The 26686-nt window shown below is 35.6% G+C and overlaps 1 protein-coding gene across 2 annotated transcripts in view; it reads left to right on the top strand.

Annotated features, from left to right (window-relative positions):
- Positions 1 to 4904: 4904 nt before the first annotated feature.
- LOC131683213 (lachesin) overlaps positions 4905 to 26686 on the top strand; it is a 575289-nt gene continuing 553507 nt past the window's right edge. Inside the window, exon 1 of one of the 2 annotated variants that reach the window (XM_058965050.1) lies at positions 4905 to 6363. The gene's annotated coding sequence lies outside the window, so the exon portion shown is untranslated. The remainder of the gene's footprint in view (positions 6364 to 26686) is intronic. The other variant, XM_058965049.1, reaches the window with a different exon arrangement.

Genomic DNA, 26686 nt, shown 5'->3' on the forward strand with positions numbered 1-26686 from the left:
ACTCACATCTTTCTTGCTGTTTCTCTATCTATTTCTAAGTTGTGTGATAAGATCTTCTGATAATCTGAAATATTTATTAATGTCCAATCACGTGTACGATGTAATTCTGGAGGTTTGAGAAGACAATACTATTTTTTGTCTGCCGTTACTCTGCTAATAGTTTTTTTTTGCATTTTAGTGTAGAAGAAAACAAGTTTAATATTACATTCTACTTGGCAAATAAAATATTTTTAGTCCTGAGAAAATTTGCAAAATGTTTGTATTATGAGAAAACTATAACTGTTTTCAAATGTTCACACTATCAAGATGAAAGATGTATCTTGCCAAAACGTTGGACTATGGGTAGGCAGGCGACCAAAAATCGAAAACTACATCAACTCAAATTTAATTCAGTTCTATTCAGCGCTTCTACATACACTATAATTAAGGAAATTCATGGATATCTAGAAAAATATTTAACTTAACTGGGTAATACGGATGTTTGAAGATGAAAATTCCGTTATTTAAACTTTTCGTATCTGAATTGAATTTGAAATGAATCATATGCTCAAATATGCCATGTGAAAAGTAAGAACATCGTTTTTGAAATGTATTATTGACAATATGTAGTCACTGTATTGGTATGAACTATTATGAAGGAACGGATCAAAGTCTAAAAATATCCACGAATTAGCTCCGGGAAAATAAGTCTCCCAAAGACTTCACTTTCGATGAAGGATTTTTGATCTATACTAAGAACAATTCAATTGATGTTTCAATGGCAATCATAATTAGTAGAGAAGCCTTGGATGTACTGTGTACGGAAACGTTTGATCTGACTACATTTTTGTCATACACATTTCAGTGTAATAACAAATGAACCCGAAGGTACTCTTTTCATGACCAATATAATTAGAAACATATTTATTCGCAGAAAATTAAGACTTGTAATGTCAAGTATATCTATCCATCAAGAGCAGTATTATGTCAAGTAACACTTTCATTGGCCGCTTGCGTTTCCAACAAATTAAATACTTATTCTGAAAATTAGAACTAATTCTTTTTCGAAGTATTAGTTTGTATAGCACTCATTTATCCATATTTCCTGAACGAAAATTGCGAACGAAATAATTTACAAGCTATAAGGATGACTGAAAAGAGACTGCATTATAATCAACTGAATGGCTTTTGTGCTATCGACATAGCATAGATTCACACTATTCACGTCGATGCAAATGAAAACTTTGAAATGTCTACCTTTTCCATTCACAAATAGTCACAAAAATAAACATGTGACCTTGTCTTACTTTACTATCCAATATTGATTTCCAAATCAAATTGAACGTTCCAGGTTCCTTATAACTAATGAAGGTCCATCAATAAAGTAGAAACACCAGATAATCTTAAACGACGCCGCCAAGAAAAGAACAACGAAAAGGTGAAAAGGGATCATCCATAAATGACGTAGCATTTTTGAGTGATTTTTAACACCCCCCCCCCCTCGAGCAAACGAAAAGCCCATAATACCCCCATGGTCATGGGGTTTGGCATGGGTGTTCGAAATGGGTTCAAACCATGAAAACACCATCACCATGGTCCAGTAGATCCCATAAAAAATACCATATGTTGGTGTATTTATGGGTTATTGAGACCATTTTATGGTGTCTTTATGGTTGTGAAATTTGTTACGGACCATATTTAAGGTCTTTTCAAGGGGATATGTGGTGTTTGAACCCATAAGTATTTGCTCGGGTCCCCCATCGTAGCATTTCGTCACAAACCTCTAAATACCCCCTGGTAATTACGTAGCTTGATGGTAACTCTGTCCCTCCTTGTCCCCGTAAAATTAAAAAAAAAAACGATGTTAGTTATTCCCCTTCAAAAAAGCTACGAAGCATGACATGACCCCTACCCCCCCTGTCGTCACACATCATCGCAAAACACAAAACTCCCCCATATAATGCTACGTCGTTTATGGATGATCCCAAACAAAAAAGAATGAAAACTTTAGAAGTTCATACTAATTAGCCATATTTCAGATGATGAGATTTTCAAAAACAATTCATAACTTTCTGATACAATAGTTCTCACAATCCAATTTATTCATTTACTTTATTCAAAAACGATTTTTTAATTTCATTCTAAATAGTCAATTTTTTCAGTTTCTTCATTTCATGGTTTTTCCTGTTCTTGTTTATTTTATTTGTTTTGAAGATTTGACTAATTTTAAGTATGTGATCTTTGCATTTTAATTATTTATTTCATTTAGCATTTCTTTTATTAATTTTGTTCATTTGGATTCATTTAATCTATTTTATCTGTTTTATTCTTTGGACTCACTCTGACCAGTTTATTTTTTGCTTACATTTTATTCATATCATTTATTTAACTTATTTTATTCATTGTTTTCCTTCTTTCGGTTTTTCCCGTTTATAAATGTTTTCAGTTTTTTAACAATTTGATCAATTTTTCAGATTTATTCATTTCGTCCAAAATATTTATTTGACACAATTTTTTTTTCTATTATTTTATAACTTTTTAACATCACTGCTTAACTTTTTCATTTCAATCAATTCATTTTCTTTTTTTATTCATTTTATCAATTCTATTCGTTTTGTTTATTTGATTCGTTTGTTCTATTTATTCATTTTATTCAATTCATTTTTTATTAGTTTTATCCTTTTCATTCATTCCAATCATTTTATCCATTTCATTCGTTGTATTCACTGAATTCATTAAATGCATTCTCTCCATTTGATTCTTTTTTTTCAATTGGTTTATTTGATTCATTTGTTTATTTCGAATCATTTGATTCATTTGATTCATTTGATTCATTTGATTCATTTGATTCATTTGATTCATTTGATTCATTTGATTCATTTGATTCATTTGATTCATTTGATTCATTTGATTCATTTGATTCATTTGATTCATTTGATTCATTTGATTCATTTGTTTCATTTGATTCATTTAATTCATTTGATTCAATTGATTAATTTGATTTATTTGATTCCTTTGATTCATTTTGTTCATTTTTTTTAATTTTATTCATTTCATAATCAATCATTCCACTTATTAATTCATTAAATTTGTTAGTTTGAGTCAATTTAATTTGTTCATTTAATTTTATAACTATTTTTAAATATTGCCTAATTTTTCATTTAATGAGCTAATCTAATATGAGTTATGTATTTTATTAATATGATTTATATTATTCATTGCACTCATTTAATGAATTTAATTTTTTTTTATTTTTTGCTTTATTTTATTATTTTGTTTATTTTATTGATTTTCTATATTTTATTCAGTTTATTCGAGGTTTTTTTCGTACAGGGCTAGAAACTGCAAACTAATGAACGAGTTCTGCAAACTAATGAATGATCCAACAGTGGCATGTGTAAGAAATGCCCATCTCATTGCTAGGCGGATTAAGTTGGTTTTGCCTTTCTCATATAGAAAGGTTATGCAATCACTCTAAAAATTGAAAACCTAATCCCGGCCCGGAGGGCCGAATGTCATATCCCATTCGACTCAGTTCGTCGAGATCGGAAAATGTCTGTGTGTGTATGTATGTGTGCGTATGTGTGTATGTGTGTATGTGTGTATGTGGAAAAAAATGTCACCACCGTCATTCTCAGAGATGGCTGGACCGATTGGCACAAACTTAGTTTCAAATGAAAGGTACAATCTTCCTATCGCTGTTGATTTTTTTTGTTGATTGGACTTCTGGTTCCGGAGTTACGGGTTGAAGAGTGCGACCACACAGCAAATTCCCATATAAACTGAAATGAAAAATTCTTAAAGGGGGGAGTAAGGGAAAATTTGAAAATCGAATTTGTATTTTGGATGCCAAATGACTTTAAAATGCATGAAACGTTGAGATTTGATGTAATCTCGAAAAAAATTTTTTGGCGAAAATTGACTTTTTTGGACTTTGGCACCTTTTTGCCTTTATGCAATCACTCTAAAAATCGACAACCTAATCCCGGCGATTTTTTTTGACTTTTTTAAGCGTAGGTAGGAGTATGCAACGAGGGGTTGGTACTTTAAAATTGATACTAGTTTAAAATTTCCTAAGAAGTAGAAAATTTTCGGCAGGATCCGGACCCCCCCGGATCCTCTTACTTGATCCGCCGCTGGTTTCAAGCGTTGTTTCAGTGTCGACACATAGCATCTCAAGACCGTGGCTGTCGATCCATTGTATGTATGTGCAAATCGTACTGAATCTATAATATTCATTTCCACCGTTGTATTGAACATAACCAGCCATGGAATCGTAGTTTGGACAAATGAGAAAGGCACAATTGCACCACTAGGTGGATTAAAACAGGTTTTTTGTTAGGCACATAACAAAACATTTTTTTCATCATACAAACGTCCTTCTGTTAGGGGAGGGAGGCTTTAACCGCTAAAACCATTCATGGCTACACCGCTAAATCTTCGATTGAAATCTATCGCATACTTTTCGAAACTAAGGCCTATCTTTCAGTTGAATATCTTTAACATTGCTACATATACTAGAAAAATGTTCAAGTAACTTCTTTCCACCCACAATCTGGCACCGCTTCAGCACTTTTCCGGCCTGATTCTCGCCAGCAGTAACTCACGGAAAACGCATCCCCGTTCGGCCGGTGAGCACCGATGTGTTTATCCTTTTCCGGGAGTAGGAATTCGATACTCGGCGCATGCCCGCCAGCCCTCGCCTGGCGAACACTTTCCACGTGAGCGACCACCGTTGCCGGAACCCGAAGCCGAACCCGCACCCGAAGTTGAGCCCGCTAGCCGACTTCGGTCCACATCAGCACCAGGTCGGAAGCTGCCGTGTGGTTCGTTGGTAAAATGTGATGCTGTTTGTGCTGTTGGTGGTGGTGGCGGTGGGGCTCGAAGGCAGGAACCTTAACCTACGAGCCCGAACAACCAACGGCCAGGTTAGTTCTTGTAGTACCTTCACGCGGGACGAATGTTACTCTTCGATTCGGGAACAGAACGAGGTCGGGTATTTAGTGATCGGTTGCACGGTTCGCACGGGATGAGACAAAACTTGTTTCCACTTTCCTGGATTTGGTAATCGTTGTCGTCGTCGTCGTTGGAAAAAGTTAGTGTGCATCCTTCGGAATTGATACGGATTGTCACGGGAGAAACTTTTTCCGGTTGAATTGCCGTGCCAGTAGCCGGAATTCAGACGATGAATGAAGTTTTCTCCAGTCACTCAAATAGAAATAAGCTTTAGTGTTATCAATTATTCACCCCGTGGTTGGGGCAGTCACAAATTGGTGGCAGACCGGGTGATGCTGAAACGCCTGATAGGTAGACCAGAAAGTTGTGAAAGATAACAGACAGATCGCTGTCACTCGGTGTCATTTTGCGGTGGTGGTGCTGGTGGTGGTCTTACGACATGACGTGACCATTCACCGGAGGCGACTTCTGGCCCCAGGCGTGATGGTAATATCCGTTTCAGTCCCAGAACGTGACCAGAGGTTTGAATAACCTTACCGACTGCTATTGTTTGGGTGATTTCGTTCGGATTATTTGTGAATGTCGACGCGGATGTGCGTGTGTGTGTAGGGGGAATAATTAATTCGATAATGAAAACATAATCTGATTAAAGATTTGCAAGCAAAGGATCGGTGCTTGACTGACAGAGAGCAACAGAGCCGCACTGAACCCGGCATCAGTGTGTGTGCTCATGGCAGCATGAGTGATGTGATTATGCGCTCGGAGAACAGCCTGGGGGAACGATGATGACACACTGATGAGCGGAACTTCATATTGACGCTGCATTTGTGGCGATTATTAATTTGCGTATCGCCTGTAATGCCGTGAAATACTATTCCGGAGAATTCGCGTCGAAAGGTTGCCCCATAACCGTTTCGCCTGCAGGCACCGTAATCCGTGAACCCGTGACCGTGGCTGACGACTGGCGGTCAATGGGGATAAGAGTGGGTCGGCTGCTGGCAGAAAATCGGTCGTGATTTATGAGTTCAGTGAACATGATTCAGTGCAGTTTAAGCCGAGAGTTATTGCAACTAGTTGTGTGTCTGTGTGGGTGTAGATAGAAAGCTGAAATATAGTGTGTGCATGGCAGTGAAAACTGTGCGGGAAAGTTCAAATCGATTGTGCAAAATACTCGCTGGCTCGGAGAAGGGGGTCTCGCAGTAGCAGCGTATCAGGAGTGTGAAATTTGGAAAATATCCAACAGATAGATAGTTGCCGGAGTCTGTGAGGGGATGGTGGAATTCAGCTGTTGTTTAAAAGCAGGATGTTTTAGTGCAGCTTTTCGAGGGTGTATGTTTGGGGAGTCGGAAAGAGAAAAACAACTGACAAATTCCCAATCAAGTTGAATTACTTTGCTGTAGGAGCATCGAGGCGAAGTTGGATTCGAGTGTAAGTAGAGCGTAATCTCATTGCATTGTACTGAAAGTTTAAACTGTTCGATTACCTAAGCTCTGTTTGGGTATCTATTACTGATAAGTAATTTTATTTGGAAGCGATGTGACCATGAACTTGGAAATGAACATCACCGACTTTCTAATTTGAAAATAATCGTGTAACTTTGACTCAGCAACTGATAGTGGCAATAGTGTCTCATTCGAATTTGAGCTCAAATATTTTACTAATTTGATTCGCTCCAGCAAATAATCTAAATTTACGTTGTGTTTGGATAATGTTTAGTAAAAAACACAAATCGCGTCAGTTAAGTTGTTGTTATTTGTCTGAGATTCTGCAATCTACACTGGACACTCGAGAAGTATTTGTAGACTTGGCACTGTGAAACGACATGCAGTTTGTATGGGATATATTTTGGCATAAGCGTAAATTTGAAAGAATAACGAACTCACGTACGGCTAATGTAATGATTGCTTCACCTTTAAGAAACTGTGTTAATTTGTTTGTTCAGTTATGTGTGCGGTCAGACTTTTTTATAGATGCCTTTGTATAGTGTAGTTGAAACCAGCAAACTTTACTCCACACTTTCATGGGGACATATTTGACCCCTGATCAAACCTTTAAAAATTGGGACCCATTGCAAAATTAATTTTCAACGTGTTTTTATCAGCCAGTGAAAACCCGTTTTTATCAGCCTCTTGGTAAATTTTAAGCTGATGAAATGCGGAAATTGAAAAAAACGGGACGTATATTTTGCTTTCTTTTTAATAAAACGAAGCTAGTAAAATATTTTTCTGTTGTTCTTAGATATAGTCTCATAACCCTTTCTGATTATTTAATTCAAATTTTCCTTAAGTAACAAAGGCTGACAAAATCGGGTCAAAAGGCTGTTAAAATCGTGGGTAGACAAAATCGGGGGCTGATGAAATTGTATCTTCACTGTATTTTCAACGAATGGAAATCATGATTTTTTGAGAATATTTCATAAGCAAGGTTTTGAATTATGCTATATTTTTTTTAAACAGAAATTCTGCTCGAACGGGACATCACGTTTGATCAGTCGTTCGATTGAAACACAAGGTGTGTTTTAGTTTTAAGGGATTTGCGTCAAGCCGGCGCTAATCTATTCCGACAATAAATTAGTGTTGGTTTCTGATGAGGCGAAGCCGAAACGCAACACAGTATGAAGGTTTTGAATGGTTTCCGTTACTCGCTATGTGTCCACATAATTAGTTTGCTACTTTTCGGTTCACAGTTTAATCTTAATCTCTAGAGGAACGTACACCGATTTATTACCTAATTATTTTGAATTTGGTACCAGCGCGAATCGTTTCGAATGTTAAGGGGGAAATAGAGTTTCTGGTATTCACCAGTTTTGAATTCGCAGAATGTAGTGCCACTGAAAAGTAATTGAATCAGCACGCAATACCACGGAATCATCCGGAAATCCGATAAAATTCGAGATACCGTTTTAAAGCAAGTGACACATTTAACGTGCTTTGTTTATTTTGTTACTTAATAAGCATACAAAGTCTGATCAATAAAATCATGAGCAATTTGTTCAGCTGTTCGTCATTTCGAATGGCCAGCTGGAAGAATCCGGGCCTTTTTGTTTCCACGGGCTGCGTTTCCTGCCAGCTCCAATGTTTCGGAGGCGAGATATTCCAATCACGACCGCCAACTAAACGGATGCCCCGGCGTAGTAGCCCTTTCGCAGCAGACGGTGGATTCGACCGGTACAAAACGAGCGGGATTTTGGTTTTCCCTTCACCATGCCTCCTTTACCGCATCCAGACATGCGAATGTATGTGTGGTTTAGTTAGCATGACTGTAACACACGAATGACTCGCATACGCATACCCTCGGTTTTATACTCAGATCAGTTCGAAGTCAAATGGGCTAGCTATCGTATGAAATCAATTTACTTCCATCGTCAAAGAGGTGGAGCTTCGAACGAGAACTGTTCAAGATTTGCGGCTCGGTGCATTAAATTTTTCCAAGTGTTCATGTTAATTCCGACACGTCGAACATAAAAATAATAGGTGGTGAAGGAAAAGGTGTCCAAATTTTCCAGCAAACAATTTTGTAGTTATATCGAAATTTCAACCGAGTTATACCTGTAAATATACAGTACAACTAAATCGTATACAATGCGCAAATATGCTATATACGGACAAAATTGGAGGCAATATATCTACATTGAAATAAAATTGGGTTTCAAAATACGACGTAAACTGTACATAAACGCGACTGTGGTCGGTATTTAGTCTGATTCCATGTGGCAAGAAACAGATATCTTTTATACACTCTTACGACTCTATACAGTACTATATAAGATTCAATCACGCGTTCGAAAAAAATATAAAACAAAAGTTATGAATGAGACACATCTTTCAAACGACCGAACAAGAATTTCTTTGAAATTTTCGCACCCTAAAACGTTTCTAGTATTTGTTTCTACAAATTAGTTTACTCGGTCTCGAACCCTGAAGCATCCGCTTATCAGCCTGCAACATACTTCATACACCAATTGATAGGTGTGGTTAGTTCGGGCCAAACTCATTGACTCTTGTGAAAACGCTTATACCACTCTAATATACGACTTTATCTATGCAAACGCGAGAGAACTAACTCGTCTATCACAACATACTTTTAATGATATCTGAAATGTGTTGTAATCAACTCATATATTATAACATCTTCCTTGTGCTGATGAAAATGTGTGTACATGACCATATGTACATATAATATGTCAAATTTATTTAAACTCTTCGAGGTCTTTCGATCATTTGCTTTGTTATAGTAAAGAAGCTATACATCTTCGCCAAAAACAACGAAGAGAATGCCATATTATATTTTAAATAAATTATAATTATATAAATTGATTATAAACTTTTGCTTCGTTTCTACGAAACAAACAACTTAGCGTCAGAAACCCTTTGATATTTTTAATAAGCATTTTTCACTAATAGATACCTAATAAAATTGTTTGCAAAATTTTTCAAGTCATAGAAATAACCAAAAGAGTGTCTGAAACATTTTAAGTTTTCAAAATTTAGTTTAGGATACACTTCAGTTTCAACATGTTTCGAGTTCTGTGAATACTATCTACGCTTTTTGTTCTGTTAACAAAAGTACTTGCGCCAGACTTGAAATTAATTTAAGCTGTTTATAAACACAATATAGAAAAATTTCGCATTTACATCGTCCTAAAGTCCTATTTATGGTTCGATGCGACCATGCTGGCATGGGAACGAATTGAAGGCAATATCAACATATAACTGAGACCCTATTTTTTACAATGTATCAATTTTTTTAAACTTAGCAGAACTGATATTTTGTTTGAGGATTGAATTAAAGTCGGTACCAAGACAGCATTTCATACGAAATTAGCCCATCACCCTTTGCTTTACGATTATTGGCGTACAATACTTGGATTAGTTTGGCTATTACTGACAAACATTTGTGTAGTCGTAATTGTAGTATATTACTGCACTAATAACGATCATTATTATATATTAAATGACTTAGTTTGCACTCATATACGAGAATCGTAAAGGAGTCATCACAACGCACTAGTTAAGAAAAATTTTGTATAATGCGTATACATATGGTGTACCATTATACGATTCCGATAAAAATTGTACACTTATACGGTTTTTGTTGGTCATCCTTGTACGACCCCTGGTTAACTGGGTTAATTCTTGGTTGATGGTTTGATTGCGCTGATAACGGCTAATTTGTTTGCCAATGAAAATATTCTCTGGGAGGGAGATTCTCGTTCCAATTGGCCCTGGTTATTAGCATGGAGCTGCACAAACTAATCCACGGAGATCCCAATAATCACCTTCCCTCCCGGTGTTGACATGTAGTTTCCAGACAAGCAGAAACCGACCAAATTCACAATTCTTTCTGTTCAACCTTTTGCGGCTCGGTGCATGAATTTAGCGAGAGCCAATCACGAACGAACTTTGGACAGATGATTTAAAACCGACTTTCCGGTGTGTATACTACCTTCCACACAAATGATGAAAATGAAAATGATGGCCTCTGCTAGTAGCACGAAACGACACAAACTGATTCATCCACCAGCCGTGTACAGCTCACAAATATTTTCTTCTCGGTATTGTATAGCCCTTCGTTCGCTCCAAGTAGCCAAATACGAATGATAATAGAAACAAATCTGTAGCGGTCCTTTAAAAATCTTTTCGTCGTTTAAGTGTTCGGTTGGTGCACCATTTTGATGACTCTAACCGAGATGAGCTGAAAAATTTCACGTTTTCCGAGTAGTTCTCGAAAGATTTTTCAAAACACAGTTGTTTCATTAATAATGCACGTTACACATACTCCAAATTTTATTACTACTTTTCTGAACATATTTTCGACGAAATGGCGTAGAAATTGATTAATTCCATGCAGTACAACCAAAGATATAAACGTTCTGAACCTTATACGACTTTTCTTCCCAAATTTTATATTGAAGGGCAGGTCGTTAGTCATGACAAAAGATCACCATTGTGATAACTATGTTCTCGTCCTCTATCATAGCTCAGAGAAGGCTGATCATCTCTGGGTTATAATATCCCAGGAAGAGTTCATAATTATTACATTGGTGACCTTTAATCTATTTTAATTTCACGCTCGAGGTCGGTCAAAAATTGACTTTTTTAATCTTATAGCTTAAAGTATAGGTTCTTAAGAATATTTTTTCCAAATAAGAGGTAAAGTTATAGCGTTTTTCATCTTGCTCCCTTACGAGGGCCTGGGTATACACTCGAAACTTTAAATGCGATTATCTCAAAATATATTTTTCTAAAAATCGTTTTTGCGGTTACTACGGTTGCCGGAAGAGTTTTCAACCGATCTCGATTTTTTTAGTTGTTCGTAATTTAACTGCCGTGTCTTTGAGCGATTCCATTTTTTCGTCAAAATTTTCATATCAATGTTATGAATTTTTTGATGATTTTTTCTATGTGAATATAGTGGGTTTTTCGGAAAAAATGGCCGCGAAAATAAAAAAAAAATATTTACAATGAATCACTCAAGGACACCACAAGTCCCTGCACTAATATTTTTTTTTGTTGTTTTTATTCTTTCAGTTAAGAGGGTTCTGCAAAATGATTATTAAGGTTTCATCTATAAAATAAAAATTTTCGATCGTAACGTGTCAAAAAATGGCGTCCAAAATGGCGGCTCCATCAAATGGTGTTGAAGCCGACTTCATTTGGGGGCACGATGCAGGTCGCAATTCGTCCAAACCAGCAAACCAAAACGATCTTGAAGATTACAATCCGTAGAGGCGCCCTAACCTAAAAAACATGAAAAAATCTATATAGAAACAAAATGTCGGAATCTTGAAAATAAAGTATTGTTTTTTCGCATGATTTTTCCACTTTGGCCGGCTGTAAAAAATCGTTAATGATCAAAATATTGCGATTTTGTAGGTCACAGCGCCCGAGCATGTTATCTTCTTATAGGCGGGCAAAACCGGAAGTTGATTGGTTGAATGGTTCAAAAAAGAGAATGTCCGCAGATTCGAAAAACCTTATTCCGACAAAGCCGTCATTTTGGACACCTTACACTCAAAAATTTTGATTTTAATAGATGAACCCTTAATAAACATTTTACAGAAAAGCGCACATGTCTAAGCCATTTAATTGTTTCAAAAAAAATTAAACATTAGATACTTTTTGCCACAATTCTAAAACCTTCCGGAAGTCGGGCTAGTGCACTGCTGCTCGTTCAGTGGGCCATAAGCGCGATTTCCGAAGGGTTAAGATGCTAGACTGTAATCGTAATCACGGCAAACCTCCTTAAAAACGCGTTTTGCGGAAATTGTTATTACTTCGACAATTATTAATATTTTTTCATGCTTTTGCAAATTAAACATTGTACTACGTCAGACGTATAACAAGTACTTGATATAAATATGGCTACATACCTTTACAAAATTTTCCTTTTTTCCTGCACCTCAACATATAAAACACCTTAAGCTTAAACAACAATGTTAAAAACTATATACTGATTTTGATGGTACTAGTTGATTGTTAGAAGCACATACGGTTTTCTTGATATACCTCCTCCCAAATACTGACTCGTGATCTGGCGAATGGAGGTTGGTCTAAGAAATAACAGGAACTTATAATTTGATTTCCCTAGATCTGGTAGAAAATTTTTGTTCAGAGTTTTTGCTACGCATCACTCGAAACATCAGGAAAAAAATTCCTTCAAATTTCAAATCGTCGCTCCTTATTGCGACATCTCTGTCACCGTCTTTGTACCCACGCGTAGACGAATGGGTACGTCAATACTTAGCATCAACCGCTACGGTGTAGTTTCACATAGCAGGAGTATGGCATCTTGTGTTTTGTCTTCGTACAGTGTACAAGTGATCAAAAAATCTTACCCCTGTTGCTTTAAACGCTTCTAGTACCCTTTTCCAACCGAGTTAGAACAAACTGGACCACTGATTTTAAAGATAGAGTTATTTCACGGTACATGATTCGTTGTAATCAATAAAGTGCAGAACTGCCTGTCATAGCACTCATTTCTGGGGTTAATGTTTAGACAATTTTCAGTTATTTAGTAAATTTTATGTACTAAACCAATTTACTGATTTTCCGCATTAATTTTATACAAACAACAATTCATCGTTATTTCGAACAAATCCTCGCACTCGGCTCACACCTCTTTCAATCACGGCCTTGGCAAGCTAATTCCATCAATTTTGCGCCCGATCGTTTTCACTGGTGATTGCTCCTTTCATCTTCCGTTTCCACTTCAGTAGCGTCCTACATGTCTCTATTGGACGGAACTGGGGACAATTCTGTGAATTCATCGCTTTTGCGATGATCTGGACCCCATTATCGTTCTTCCATTGAAGAAAGTCCTTGCAGTTTTGGCTGTTGGTTAGATCTGGCCAAAACGTAATTTGACCATAATGGGACTTAATGAAGAGTAAAATCCAATTGTTGATGCAAACCCTTATACTTTCAAATCGATGATCTTATCCATCACAAAAATGCTGATTTTCCTTCCACAGGAACAATTCCCTTGCCAAATTATATTTTTTTTGGAAAATTCATCCGAGAAACCAAACTTTAATCCGTTATTAAGAAACACTCATTTATGTACTTCCGAATTCTTAGTCTTATCCGTCACAAAAATGCTGATTTTCTTGCCACAGCAACAATTTTCTTGTCAAATCATAATTTTTGTTCGAAAATTCATCAGCGAAAATAAGCTTTACTCTGCTTGAAGCCGCAATCCATAAGCAACAGAATGAAACGGATTCCTTGTCATCCTTCTATAACCTATAACAGTGCGCAATGTATGTATACACAGAAAAAAAATATTGGTAAAAGTAAGAGTGTTCCGCTCTTAGCAAAAAAACAACCAACGCCAACTATTAGGTTGAAAGTAAAACTTTTAAATTAATCAAGAATAATAATCAAAGTAAAAGTTTTCCTTTTAAGCAAATGAAGAATAGTACTCAAAATAAAAGTTTAATTTTTAATCTAAGACTATACGTTGTTTTTTGCTAAGAGTGAAAAACTCTTATTTTTACCAACATTTTTTTTCTGTGTGTAGCATATGAAATTGATTATTTAAGTTGCCGAAAATTTATTTATTAAGATTATGTCAAATGCCCTTGTTCCTGTAGCCAACTATTCGTTGTTTCGTTTCCCACTAGGCTTTGGCAAATATAGCGAGGGCTTTAATTTGTCACGTTACATTAATACACATATTTCATAAGATAACTCTACAAAAAAGCGATAACATCAGATTATTTCACATTTACACTTTATTGAGGTCCCTAGAGAACACATTTATTATGTAGAATGTTTTTTCTCCTATTTTATGAACGGTTTTCGATTTATTGACATTATAACGCGTCTCTCACGTTACGCAATTTTTGCGATGGGTTTTGAGGTCGACGAATTAAAAAAAAAAATCTGTGCCATTACAGGAACGTATCCAGAGCCCTGAAAGCTTTCAGATCTGACTGACTTTTAACAGACTCCTCAAAGTTTAAATAAATTCATGAGTATATATTGAAGAAGAACGTTTATAGAAGATTGAAAATTTTTATTTTCGTTACGATCATTACGTTTAACCGATATGTATCCGACAGGGTACCCGGGTATCTTCTCAAATTTCAATAGATGAAATTCCAACCTGTTAATTGGTTATTAGTGATATTTTAGAACATCACAAGTAATGCTTTCGAGCGAATAAAACAGATGACTTGGTGTACGGGAGCCTGATGAAGGGTTTCTTTTAGTCTCCTGGTTGAGAATCATTGGTTCAGAGAAAGAACCTCAATAACATTCGTTGTGCTACTCGTCATGAAGTGACACTGTGAAATCCGCTTTTCTTTAAAAGTACTAAAACTGATATTATGGCAGTAGAAACTACAAATTTTCTACTGCTTACAGAACAAAAACGAATAAACTTGCAGACTGTAAAAGTCGAACTCCATTAATGATAGTGGGTTAATATTAGTATTTATTCGATTTTCCAGCAACATTGCGACTTTCAATTCAATTCAAATTAATCAAATTCGAATTGGTTGCAAAACAAAAATCTTGGACAAACATAAGATGAAGACAGCGAGAAAAAAAAATCATCAACTTCACAGAACTGAGAGTTGAACTTGAATGAAAGCCATTCTAGATGATTGTGTCTCTTCACTTGGTGCACGGGTTGCATATGCTAGCTTTGAGCAAAGAATTATATAAACTTGTCTATCATTGTCCAAGCAGCCGAAAACTAAAAGCTATGGTTAAAACTGACACCTTAAGCTTTACACTTTTTCTAGATTACCACAAAACTAATAAAATTTAAATTTTTACGCTGAATTGTTCTTCAGAAAATGCTTAACAAGGCTTAATTTTTTCAGTGCTTCAAAAAATTAATTTCTTTAAAAATTATTGATTGCAAAACTTGGAAAACAAAGTGACTTCTTCTAAGCACAGCGGGTAAAACCGACACCCCATAGGGGTAAAATCGACACGACCCTTTGATTTATTTTCTCACCACTTTATTAAAAATTTATCTGCTTTTTCTAGCTTCATCAAGTTCGAAAACGTAGTATTATAAACAAGAGTATTTTGTGCTATAGGATTTTTTCTTGGTATGGATATTGCCAAGTAATCCTTACGCACATCATTGCAACCTTCAGTGTCACTTTTCGTAAGAGAAGATTTGCAAGTGTTCTACATTGTTCTAATAGGATTCATTCATTTATGAATGACACACACTGCGTTGTAAAACTACCTGGTTCAGACTTTGATTTTTCAGGACTCTTATCATCAACAAACTACCGGGGTATACAAAAGATCACTGCCTCACTGTGATAAAGTTCATCTATGACAAACCAAGAGAACACCTAGAAATTCGGTTTTTTGCAGAAATAGCATTCGATAGAATCTGACAAGAAAAAGTTCAAAATTTTTGAATTTGATCAGACTTATAAGAAATAAACACAATAAAAGTATTTCTGTGTATCTCTACACTCAGGCAAACAATACAGCGAATTTCATAGGAATATCGTATAATTTTTAGCCACAAGTAGCACGTATGTAAATCATAAGATTATCTTATGAAACGGCATTTATTTTGTTGAATCGGTTTGCTATGATTTCATGTTCCATAAGGTATCTTTGAATTATCATAAGACAATATTATACATTTCTCTTATGTTTATGAGAATCATAAGATGCCCGTATGAAATTCGTACGACTGGCATATGCAATAACTTATAAAATGTTAAGGTAATCATACAAGTCGTATGTTTTTCATATTAATCTTATGAAAACATAGTTTTGTTACTTTTCTATTCATCATAAGATAAATCTTATGAATTTCACTATGCGTTTTGCCTTAGTGTACTATTACTATAGTGTGCTAATAGTGTAATTGTAACACTTCACAAAAGATCTCAGCTCATTGTAATGCATCGCAAATAATCACAACCACGTTAACAGCGTGTCGGTTTTACCCCAACATCGAAAATTTTTTCTAAAAAAAATAAAAATATTGAATTTCTCAAACTCGTCTTCAATACACCCAGTTGATCATAAGAAAGTCCGATAATAATAGGTTCTGAAAAAAGTAGTGATTTGAAAAGGTATTGTTCGGTTAAAACCTTAAAATCTACCAACAAAATTTTACATCCAGACGAGTATAAACGCTGCTGTCGCATGTTTTGTTTATGTTTATGATATTCGACGTACTAAGGTAAATCCAATTTGTCTTGAAATGCTCTACATAATCGTACTAATAATGAAGTATTATTATGAAATGAACAAAAATTTGATTTCTAGGGAAAGTTATGGGGTGTCGGTTTTACCCACAGTGTCAGTTCTACCCATAATTCCCCTACATGAGAGTATGTTTTGGAGTAGCTGAGGTTGACTTGTGCACAACGGAGAATGAACGAGCCACGGACAAATTCATTGAGTAGAAACACATATAGGTATACACCAAGCTAAACGCGTGTGAGCCCACGACTATCTACCCATACGTCATCGAAACGCAATAAGCAGGCAGAGCGAGAGAATATATATCTCAGCGAATATAGGGTTACTGCTCCCTAATTCATCTTAGCACCTCTATTCATCTCACCCATTTGAACACATTAGTTAGAGCAGTATCTGCTATCTCTATTCAACGAATTAGCTCAAATGGTAGGATGAATAAGGGTACGTTGTACTAGACTTTTCGTTTCGCTAAAACGCGAGCATTTTACATTTTCCAGGTAAACATTTTAACTGTGCTGCTTTTTAGGAACGAAGCAAAGATGATGATACCTATTTAAGCGCAATCCAGTAACTCTAAGTCGAGTTATCAACGAAATAGTGTGCTATCCTGACTAATGAGATGAATAAGGGCTCGTCTACCCTACGTGCCAGCTGCACATGAGAGAATAATGGTGAGGGAAAATATGAGCTTCCAAGGTTGAGCTGGTTCACCACGATTAGGTGCACCAGTTCGACGAATACACATCGAAAAATTGGTTGAAGCGAAACGCATACAATTTAACAACTATGTTATATAAGAATGTGCTCAACCTGTTATGATTCCTTGGTAAACGAGTTCTACATCTCGTTCTCCCATTACGGTTTGTATACTGAATGTTTCAAAAAAATAACACTAAAGAAATATTTCGCTGATGCAAGCGTGGCTGCCTGTACTTAACTGATTTTGAACATCTCAGCATTCCGGCACACACAAAAAGTATTATATTGGCAATGCCAATTGAACATCCTTGTAATCCTTGAGGAACCCCCGATGTAACTTTTGTTATATCAGATTTCATCTCATAGAATTTTACTATTTGCTGGTGAGCTGTTAAATACGACTTAATCCACTTGAGGAGTCCGGGAGTGTTGATTCCTAATTTTTCAAGTTTGAAAATTAACATGGAAATGTCAAGTTTATCGAAAGTTTAGCTGAAGTCAGTGTAAAGAGCTTCTATATGAGTTCCTTTATCCATGGCATTTAACGAGTAATCAACAAACTCTAGAAGGTTTGTACTTGTTGAACGGCCTTGTTAAATCCCATGTGGTTCATTCGTTATTTTGTGTTTGATTTGGTTGAAACTGTTTTTATTTAAGATGCATTCGAAAAGATTAGGAAAGCAAGACAGAATGACAATACCACGATAATTACGAATATCGGATTTGTGACCCGATATATAAATAGGTATTGTAAAAGGTTTTTTTTTCGGTCTTTCGGGAAATTACCAGATTTAAGTGACTTGTTAGACAGCCAGAATAAAGCTGAATAATCAGGAATATAAGGAAAATATTTAAAGTCACGATCATTATCAGAATAGTTAAAATAAGTTTTTTTAAAAAAAAATGTTGCGGAGAGACAAGAAATATCTTTTGCAGATTCACCCTTATTTCTATCCAAAGATATTTTTGATGGAAAGTTGCATGAATTCAACTTTTTGATGCATTTAAAAAAGTGTTTTGGTATGACTAACCCAACGAATGTCAGGTGGAGGAGCTCTCATCGCAGTTTCATCTACATTTAATTCTTCTTACAGTTGCACCTAAATTTAAAAAAATTGAACATGGCTAATGCAATCCTCATTTTTGTCTCAGTGTATTTTCCACCTGGTCTAGCTTGCAAATCAACAGATGAAATTTTCTCTCACGCAGCTAATTTTCCTCCAGAATTTAATGTTCATAGATATGGTGATTTTAATCAGCGCAACATGGATTTTATTCCTGACTGAAAATGAGTGTACTCTTCTTCTTATCGTTGGTGAAAACGAAACATTTCAATATATGTTTGAGAAAATGGCATTGCTTATGAACAAAAAAAACCTTTCACGCAGCAATGGAATTCTCTGTTTTTGTGCAAAAAAATCATAATTTCGTTGACTGTGATTTCGAGGATGTCTTCGATTAATTGCACTAGTTTACAAAATAAAAATAAAATTCTGAACTTCAACATTCGAATACCATTTCTGATGTAAAATTGTGTGCTGAATTCGAAAAAAGAAGTTTAAAAAATCTATAGTAGAACAGTTGTCGAGTTACAGTAAAAAAATGAATTTCACCTTCAAAGTGAAAAGCACGTCCAGTAAAATCCTAATATCTTCGGTTGTAGTGCATCGATATATAATTTTATTATATTGAATTAAAGGTAATTGAATGCACTATTGGTTGTGTGAATATTTTGTTTTAGTACGACAACTCGCTTTGATGTTATTTACGAGTTTATTGAACTTTCTCTTTTATTTTCTTCTCATTTTTAAAGGAAAATGAGCTTTTAGTCACGATTTCGGTTAACATAGAGCATTCTTAAAAATTATATTTTTATTCGAAGTTAAAGCCTGCCAATAACCAATGAAAATAAGCTCTTACTAGTTTAAATCGGATGAAAATTGTGAAAGCTTTTAATTTTTTGTAGAATGGGAATTTTTTAGATTTTCTGGGTCAACTTATTGAACCGTCTCGATCCAAATTTTTTCTTGGGCTTGTTTCACTATTTATAAGGCATTCTCTGTTAGAACTCTGTTAAACAAATAAAATGAAGAATTTTGAGTGAATTTAATCCGGGGTAATATTCGACCTCGTTAAGCCAAATGATTCTCGACTTCTGATAACAATAACTTTAGGATCAAAGGAGTTATAAGTCATCGAATGATTGGCATACAATACTGCTTGTAATATTTACCAGTGTATTACGTAAAATAATACTCTTATGATACAAAATTCGTTATAAACTGAATCTTCACACGTCATAAAATGCGTATGTTGAAACGCTAGCTGCTCAACTGTGTTTTGTACAATGTTTATACAAACTATACGAATCCGTAGATGTGATACTACATGCGTCAAGTATTATAAAATTAACAATTTGCAAAACTATTAATTTATTTTCATTCCTAAAACATATTTTTTGAAATTATGTAGGACATCGAACAAGACTTATTTTAGGTTTAAAATCTCAAAATATGCATTTCAGGATGATTTGAAAAACGTACAATAATTTATAATTGCACTCAGATGTTTTACGCAATTTATTGAGGTATATTGAAGTTTTGTGGACCAGTACAGTAAAATCTGTACATCGTAGAAGTCAATGTGAATCCAATATAATTTCGAATTGCAAACTTCTAGACGTATTAATAACGTAGAATAAATTGTTAGTAGAACAAACCGTCACGAAATAGGTGGATAAGTCTTCATTCGCAAGGATGCAAAATGCCTACCTTTTCTGCGGCTGTAATTTTTCTGCCTACATTCTCGTTTCTCTTTCAACGCAGCTGTCGCTCACTAATGCAGGACGCTCAGCGCTGTACGGAAGTCTGTAAGCAAAGCAGTAATATGACAAAAAAATACTGCCCCCAGTACAGCCACCAGACACGAGCGGTACAGCTTTTCTTTCCTTATTTTATACTTTTTAATATTTTTGATCTATTCAATATTTTTTATCACTAACGACGACAATGAATGCGGTTCATTTACGCCACGACCGGCATTAACGCTTTCGTGTGCGGGCCTCTCCCTTTGACTATGCAGAGAAAAGTGTACAAAGCGAGAGAACAAACTTTACTATGCCATACTCTCACCGAGCAGTCGGAGTACAGCAGCAAAACAAAAATGTATTCTACTGCTGTACGGGAAAATGTACTCGGGTTGGCTACCACCAGTGCAGTGGCACGACTTAGAACAAAAGGTGGACTAAAGTCCAAACTTTGCCGTATCGGTTGAAAAAGGACGTTTTTATGTAATTTTGGTACGCTGAATTCGTTTTTGATATTAAAACATTTTAAAAATAAACATTTACTATTCATTAGGGTGTCTCAAAAATATTTTTTTTTCGAAATCATTCATAAAATGCAAATGTATAATAATTTTCGTATGCTAAATCGTTGTTGATATTAACACTTGTAAAAAAATTCATTATGCATTAGGGTGGCTCAAAAATAATTATTTTGTTGTGAAGGATCAAAATTTTTTTAAAGAAATTTTTGTGTGCTGAATTCTTATTCTAGTTATAAAAATAGAAATTTACTTTACTACTTATTAGAGTGACTTATAATAAATATTTTGTCTTTTATAATGATTTTTTTCTATTGTAATTTTGGAATTTATTTTCCACATCGAAACGAATTGATTGACATCTCATTATGGGGCTTTAGACTATTTTGTTTTTAAGGATCAAATAAGATGTATTCGACTAATTTTGGAACATTTAATTCACTAGTGGGTTACTTGACATGAAAACTACATTTTCTTCCATTTTCAAAACAAATATTTTGATCGTTTTAGTGGAATGTTGATTTACATTCACTCACAAACAAGATTTTTTTTCGTAGGTGTGTTTTTAGTTACTTGGATTGCTTATTTCGTATCTTAAATAAAAATAAATCCAAAACCCTTTTTTCGCGCATATGGTTCATTTAAAAATGATCTTATTTTATATGGATACCATCGCATACAGTGCTATGCAAACTCGAATCAATATAGTCTCACAAAATAATTAGAAATCAACTGTGTTCACTCAATTCGACAGATATTGCATAAGTTAGCAAAAAATAGTTCCAGAAACATTTTATGACATATTTCAGATGGTTGAAAATATTTACTGGTTTTTAAATATTCCTAATACCTTTACCACCTAAACAACCATACTTCCCACTCGGTTTCTTATTCTTGATCACTAGTAAAACCCTTGTAGATCATGCTCTCAATACTATTTGAAAGTTGTGCATGTATTAATGTCATTATTCTAGCTATAAAGTGATTATTCAAATTCAATACAGGTCGGACTCGATTATCCGGGGATTCGATTATCCGGGGATTCGATTATCCGGGGATTCGATTATCCGTGATTCGATTATCCGGGGAAAATGATTCGATTATCCGGGTGTTTTGAAAAAAAAATCAAATTTCAACTATAATGTCTTATTATAGTGCTAATTCGATCATTGCAGTCAATAGAATGTTTTTTTCGAGCAATTGGGGGGTCTAGGGTTACCTCCTCTCAAATTTTAACCTACCTCAAAAATAGCTTATATATGGGTTATTCCGCGCAAAGTGACCTAAAAAAACAAAACTTGGAATCGACCATCGTGGTTTGGAACCAGTTTTGAAGAAATTGTTCATTTAGAGATAATGTATAATAACCTAAATTGTTGTGTCGTTTAAACAGCCCCTCAGTCCATGGGAATACTCTTAACCGTTATGTGTCCGACGCGGTACCCGGATACCTTTTTAGGTTACAAATAATGAAATTCCGATGTTTTATCCGTAGCTGGAAATTGAAACTTTGTGACATCTTAGAACTGCACTAAGTCAAGCTTTTGCGATAATAATGTTTTTGATATAGTACGAAGGGAGTGAGGAGGGGCTCCTGAATTTTTTACTATGTCACAGGCCGATGTGGATACCCGGGTACCCCCAAAACTGAAATGCCAATAACTAAGGTAATTTCCAACCGATTTTGATGCTTTTGGGTGTTTTGGATTCAAGTACTCATACACTTTTAGACTTGGTAAAAATGAATCGGGTTATTCCAACCGGTTCCCGGGAATCCGAATTTCCGGAAGCATGTTCCAGTGCTTGGATACTATTTGTGAATTTCAATGGAATACTAGCAATATGGGTATCAAAATTCTTGGCATAGCATCAATAGGCTGTACCTCGTGGTATTGGAACCATTTGGTGATTTCACCCCGAAACAGACATTCCGGAGCAGGCTCCCGTAGGGCCGTGAATGGCTATTCCATTCCAATTCCATTTTTCAAACTACCATAGGATCTCGCAACAATAAATAACAGATCGGTTAAAGGAAGCCATAGTTATGAGCATTTTAATTTGTGGGTACACTGGTACCCTCGTTGGCCTGTTATAGGTTTTTTTTTTGTTGGACACATAACGGTTAATTTCAACAAATTGTTTAAAAAAATGTTTTTCTCCGGATTATATCTCTGGTTCTGTTTGCACTAGAATCAATCAGTGAGATATTTTTTTAAAGATTTGTTTAGGGATTCCAAAAAAAATGAAAGTTTTTAATGTCAATATTGCCAAATATGCAACTTTTAAATTTTGCACCAAAAGTACATTTTTCTCGTAATACATCGGTTACTGTAGGCCACATAAAACGTCATTATACCTACATTGCTCGGTCGGTTTCTGGCTATCTCTTGGGATAATGATGATATGCTTCTCAGGATTCTGTTTGGGATGCTTTTCAAGATTCTGATAGAAGTTTCCTTAGCATCCCAATGGAATCTATTTCAGAACTTCGATTCAATATTTATCCGTATTTCTTCGGTTTTTTCTCTAAATTTTGATGCAAGGTTCTAGAGAAAAGCTTCTTAAATGTCTAGTGGAATCTTTCTCAAGATAGAATTCCGCTGAAGATTATGCTTTATTCCGGATACTGACAGAATCATGGTCCTATTATCATTGGAATCCGGTGTAATGTTCTGATGAATATCCTGCTTTGAGTTCCAGTGGACTTTGACACAAACAATATTGCTCTTCTCCCATTATCCCCTTCAATAAGTGGTTTCTGCTCAGAATTCCAATAGAATCTTTAACCCGTTTGTGCCCTTCTGGTTGATGAACAACCATGTTTCTATATGACTATAACTTTTGGTTTACACAACGTCAAGTAAGGCTAATAACTGCGACTAAAATCTTTCATTTGAGCACTAAAAGTTATAAATATTAGCATTAGAACAGAAGTTATTACAATAAATCTGATTGGGTTCCGCTGAAGCAGTGCTGCCAGGGATAGTTTCTGTTAATGGCGAAAATGAAATTTTGGAATATGTTCTTAGCCTGGGAATATTATTGAAAACTGCTAAAACTTTCTAATTTAGATTGCCCTCAATTACCTTTTTTATGCAATTGGACTAGATCGGAAGGTAAATATTGAGCAGCTGCAAAAGAAGCACCTATCTTTCTTAAACCAGGTTTTTCGTGTTTCTTGACGCCAACAGTTTTAATGAAAAATAGTTTTGGGACCCTATTGGCGGTAGAAAAAAGTTGGTCAAGAAACGGTTAACGAGATTCTGAAAAGAGACCCGGCTTTGATTTCAATTCTTGGGTAGCTCAAGCAAAGATGGATGATAGGCTATGTAAAGAGGGCGCCAGAAGTACTTCTCGCTAAGGCGCCCGGGAACCTGGTAGTCCTTCCCTAGTGACAAGTATGAGTGGGACAGTTTGCGAAGACTACACGCGTAGTTATTACCTGACAATCCAGTATTGGTCAACTAAATGATGCTACAAGAACAAGGATCTCTTTGTGGGTGCGCAACACGCACTCTTCTAATTAGAATGACTAGACATGTTAGCTGTGCTATGTGACACTCCACGTAAATTAAACTGGAGCCAAGAAACAGACGACCCCCAGTTTACTTACTAACTTTATTTTTTCTGGTATTCGAGTAATCGAATCAGTTACCTCGGAAAATCTAAGCCCTGGGTAATCGAGTTTGACTTGTATTGCAAAAGACACACCTTATTAAAAAGTTTATCTTAGAATTCTTGTACAAATAGCTATAAACAACTGATACATATCGTTAACTCGTTACCAATATGAATAATAAATGAAAACCAACTGAAAATGCAAATCACACCCTGAAAGTCTGAAAAATCGACTAGGGCCAAAATAGGTACATTTACCATAATAGGAAAATTTGCCCTGGTCATTTTATTTCGAATTTCTCCACGAATGAAGCTTAAATTCATGAAATAACGCAAAAAAAAAGTTTGATTCGATTATCCGGGTGATTCGATTATCCGGGGTGAGATTTTTTTCAAATCCCCGGATAATCGAGTCCGACCTGTATCAGTACTAACCATGCGTCTCCATTCGCATTTTTTTTAAATTTTGACTGCTTATCGCAAGTTTTCGCAAAACTAGTATAGACTCATTTTAAAGAGAAAATTAAAAGCTTTCGAATGAGTATAGTGTGATCGCGGGCATTCACGGGCGTCGTTGTTGTTATCGTATTAGAAGTTTGAATTGAATAAAAAATCGTGACAAACAGTTATCTAAACACTAACTAAACCAACTAGTGACTTATTTTTGGCGATCTTACTATGTAATTTTATCACATGGATAATTTTGGTGAAGTAATGCGTTTCTTTGAAAAACGAAAATAACCGTATGTAATTCCAATGGTCAAATATTGCAAAAAACACTTCAAAAAGCTGTCCAAAATTCATTTTGCGTTCAAATCACCTAAAATCTCGCGAAAATATCTCTGATGGCCCAGCTGATACGAGAAAATTATTATTGAGAATATCGCATAACCTTGATATTTGGACTTAAGTCCGGGCTCGTCCCACTGTATACCGTTCTGGCAAGAGCTGTAGTGATGCGTCGCTGTAGCGGGCTGTACGGCTTGTGCAAATGTAAATATACCGAAAAAAATGTAGTTTACCGGTACCTTTGGCATCCCTGTTCATTCGTGAAGCAAGTGCCAGCATGTATCATTTTGCACCGTCGTAAGTTTCCTATATGTGTATTGGGGCGTTGTGGAGCTTGCAGTTTACAACGTATTATGTAGATATACGATTCTGTATGACACATGTAATTATTATGCGTATTTATTAATACCATTTTTTACGACATAATGCCATTGAGCCTGAAATTATTATTATCAGAAGTTTTGAATCATTTGGATAAACGAGTTCGAATACTATTCCGGATTAAATTCTTTCAAAATTCTTCAATTTACTTGTTTAACAGAATTCTGACACAGAATCCTTCATATATTATGAAACAAACCCTAGAAAAAATTGGAATCGAGACGGTTCAATAAGTTGACCCAGAGAAACTCAAAAATTCTCATTCTGCAAGAAATTGAATAACTTTCACAATTTCCATCCGATTTAACCTAATAGTAGCTTATTTTCATTAGTTATAAGCAGGTTTTAATTTCCGGCGATAAATATAATTTTTAAGATTGCTTTATCTTGTCCAAAATCGTGACCAAACGCTCATTTTTGCCTTTCTCATATAAAGAAAGGCTATGCAATCACTGTAAAAATCGACTTTTTAACCGAGGCCCGGAGGGCCGAGTGTCATACACCGTTCGATTCAGTTCGTCGAGATCGGCAAATGTCTGTGTGTGTGTATGTATGTGTGTGTGTATGTGTGTGTGTCATTTAAACTCACACAATTTTCTCAGAGATGGCTGAACCGATTTTCGCAAACTTAGTTTCATCTGAAAGGTATAACGCTCCCATAAGCTGCTATTGAATTTTTAGTTGATCCGACTTCCGGTTCCGGAGTTACGGGTTGAAGAGTGCGGTTACACAGCAAATTCCCATATAAACTGGTACCACCATGATGTTAAAATGGTGTAAAAAATATTAAAATTGATGTAACATTACTCTAGTTTACGGGTCTGGATCACTAATGATCAATTAAAGCAGCTTTGACCACATTGGCCACCTATGACGGTTCGTGACGCCCCCGGGGAACCCGCCAAGTTCCTAAGCTAATATCACACCCATTCCCCAACGAATTCTCTACCGATTTTTACAAACTTGATTTCAAATGAAAGATACAGTAATATCATTGACTGCTGCTGAATTTCATTCGGTTCTGACTCTTGCTTCCGGAGTTACAGGGGTGTTAGTAAGGATACACTGGAATTTCCCATATAAATCGGTACAATCGTAATACCTCAGAGGCTTAAAACTATTGAAATGGTCACCAAATTACTTATAATCGCAGATCTAGATCACTGATTGCCAATCAAACATTCTTTGAATATATTGTCCACTATCGACGATTCCGGAAGTCCGAAATTCCGGGCATATTCCAC

The sequence above is a fragment of the Topomyia yanbarensis genome, chromosome 2 (assembly GCF_030247195.1).
Source record: "Topomyia yanbarensis strain Yona2022 chromosome 2, ASM3024719v1, whole genome shotgun sequence".
In the NCBI taxonomy this organism is placed as follows: Eukaryota; Metazoa; Arthropoda; class Insecta; order Diptera; family Culicidae; genus Topomyia; species Topomyia yanbarensis.